The sequence below is a fragment of the Terrapene carolina genome, unplaced genomic scaffold (assembly GCF_002925995.2).
Source record: "Terrapene carolina triunguis isolate 2854851 unplaced genomic scaffold, T_m_triunguis-2.0 Scaffold119, whole genome shotgun sequence".
Classification (NCBI taxonomy): Eukaryota; Metazoa; Chordata; order Testudines; family Emydidae; genus Terrapene; species Terrapene triunguis.
In genome coordinates, this window is record NW_020664470.1 from 1588798 (window position 1) to 1592090 (window position 3293).

Sequence of the window (3293 nt, forward strand, 5' to 3'; positions counted from 1 at the left end):
GAGGAGGATGAGTCCCTGGCCGTGGGAGAGGCCACCCTGATTCTGTGTCATGGCTGGGGGCTCCTCCTCCTCATAGCCCTGGCCATGGATCTCTGCTCCACTGTGCCAGAGCAGCCGCTTTCCCTGCATCTTGCACCTGGTCTTAAATTCTCATAAAACATTTCCAGGAGCACCCTTCGCTGCCCTCCCCACCATGCTATAAAAACCCCAGGGGGGTTGACAATATTTACCGGAGCTCTGCTCTGGACAGCTCCTGCTGAATTTAAGGTCTGTCTTGCACCCCAGTATCTTGGACCCCGCGGCAGTGCAGGGAGACACTTGTATATCCGATGTCACTTCTGGGAGTCCCCCAGAACCCCTGCTGTCAGAGCTGCCCTATCCCTGATATTAACCCTGTTCCCCACTCCTGCTGAATTTCCTACAACCGTAATAATTAAAATAGTTAAAAGTCAGGGAAAAATTTAATAAAAATCAATAATAGTAGGCAAAATTGCATTAAAAAGAAACAACCAAAACCCAAATTCTGCAAAGACTGCTCATAGCCAATGTCTTTTCTCCTAGCATGGAGCACAGCAGCAAACATCAGCTCTGCTGTACCCACCTCATCTTGCTAGCCCTCTCCATGCCACTGTGAGGTCACTGCCAGCAACAAAAGTAAAATCTTGTGTGCAGCACGGAGGGAAGCTGAAAATGAAATTAAGGGTGCTCCAGTGTTCAAACAGCTCACCCTAGACTTGGTTCAATGCCCTGCTTCATTGCAAACTCCTTGTGTGACTTTCAGGCCAGATTATCAATGCTCTGTAGGTACCTAAACACAGTCATAGTCATAGAACACTTGAATTGGGGCCTGAGTAGGTGCAGTACCTAACTCCCATTGATTTCAAATCCCACTAAGAGTCTCAGCTCCTTATCTGTAAAAAAACTGGGAAAATAGCTCCTCACGGGGTGGTGGGAAGATAGATACATTCAAGACAGTGAGGTGCCCAGATACCATGGTGATGGGGGCCAGATAAGGGGCAGTGAGCTGACAGGTCTTTCCTTTTTTGAAATTCAGTCCTTTTTCATTGGGTGGGGAATTTGAGAGAGATCATTGCCAAATTCCCCTTGGATTCCCATAGGATTAGTTAGCTAACAAATTTACCTTGCTACAAAATCCTCAAGCTTCAAGGAGCAGAGAGGAAAAGACTGACTTACCTCTAAGGCATGTCTATCAGCTGCTGGAGTCTCTGATGTCCCCTCCTCATTCAGCATTTCAGGGCCAGGATCCAGGTTATTCAGTCCATTTTCTTTCCCCACCACATTCATGTACTTCCATGTTCCCCGTCAATAGAATGTCATATCCCAGAACAGCTATCGCCTCCAGGGACCCTAGAAACCGTAACTCATCTTTCTTCATTTCTTACCTACTCCTAGGTGTGCGCTGTTCTACGTTAGAGCCACTGGGAACAAAACTGTACAACAGGCTGATTGCAACATTAGGGCTACAACAGCGTATACAACAGCAGCTGCTGCTCTCAGAGGTTCAGCAGGGGTTTCCCATGAGTCCAGTGCATGTCTGTTGCTGTGGGGTCTGTTTTCAGTGGAAATGCACAGACTGCCCCTACCTTGACAGAATCCCAGTGGCTCTACAGGCTGAAATTCTCAGTGAGAATTCTCTAAGGGAGTTAAGCATCCAAACCCCATTTCAAAGGGCTTTGGGTGCCTAACTCCCTTAGATCCCTTGGAAAATCATCCCCACAGTGCTGAAGTACCAGCATTCTCACCGGTGCCCAGCTCCCCTGCCCTTGATCTAGCGCTGACCTGGTTCCAGTCACTGAGCCAGCACTGCCATTTGACATCACAGGAATTCTACCCATTGGTAGGTGGCAGCTACTTCCTCTCCCTATAGGTTCTCTCATGCTCAGAGGAGAGGGCCCTGCATGCAGCAGAGCTGTCTAAGGCACCTGGGACAGATGTGACCCCATGCCCTGAGAACTAGCCCTCTTGAGACATGACCTTGTTGCAGTCAGTTTTGGGGTCACTCATTACAAAAGATCCCCTCCCTTTGAAAAGGTCTGTGCTGTTGGTAGCAACAGAGCAGCTGAAGCAGTGCAGGGCCAAAGGCCGAGTCCCTCCTTGGTGACCATTTGACAGACCCACCCCTAGGAATGGCCTCAGTCCTTCATGTTCTCTAATAAACCCCCAGCTGGATCTTGAGAGTCCCAGCGCTGTTGGCTTGTGAATCCATCTCTGTTTGCCCAACCTCCCCACCTCCAAGTGCCCAGGGAGCATGATGCTGATGCTTTGTTGGAACTGGTCCCAGCTGGGCTTAGATCAGAGAAGAGCTATGAAGCTGTTCCTGGTTAAGTTCCCAGAGATCAGTGCTGGGTCCTGGCTGTTTGTGTCATAAGAACATAAGAATGGCCATACTTGGTCAGACCAAAGGTTGATCTAGACCAGTATCCTGTCTTCTGAAAGTGGCCAATGCCAGGTGCTTAAGAAAGAATGAACAGAACAGGTAATCATCAAGTGATCCATCCCCTGTCACCCATTCCCAGCTTTTGAAAAACAGAGGCTAGGGACACCATCCCTGCCCATCCTGGCTAACAGCAATTGATGGACCTATCCTCCATGAATTTATCTAGTTCTTTTTTAAACCCTGTTATAGTCTTGGCCATCACAACATCCTCTGGCAAGGAGTTCCACAGGTTGACTGTGCATTGTGTGAAAAAATATTTCCTTTTTGTGTTTTAAACCTTCTGCCTATTACTTTCATTTAGTGACCACTAGTTCTTGTGTTATGAGAAGGAGTAAATAACACTTCCTTATTTAGTTTCTCCACACCGGTCATGATTTTATAGACTTCTATCATATCCCCCTTTACCTGTCTCTTTTCCAAGCTGAAAAGTCCCAGTCTTATTAATATCACCTCATATGGCAGCTGTTCCATACCCCTAATTATTTTTGTTGCCCTTTTCTGAACCTTTTCCAATTCCAATATATCTTTTTTGAAATGGGGTGACCACACCTGCATTCAGTATTGAAGATGTGGGTGTACAATAGATTAATATAGAGACAATATAATATTCTCTGTCTTATTATCTATCCCTTTCTCAATGATTCCCAACATTCTGTTTGCTTTTTTTGACTGCCGCTGAACATTGAGTCGATGTTTTCAGAAAACTATCCACAATGACTGATGCTGGGTCTGGGGCTTGTATGCAGTTTCCTGCACCCCCCCACCTCTTTCCTTCAGGGAACTGTAGCTGCTGGGAACCCTCCAGCTCCCTCCCACTTCCCCAGCAGTGTCTTCT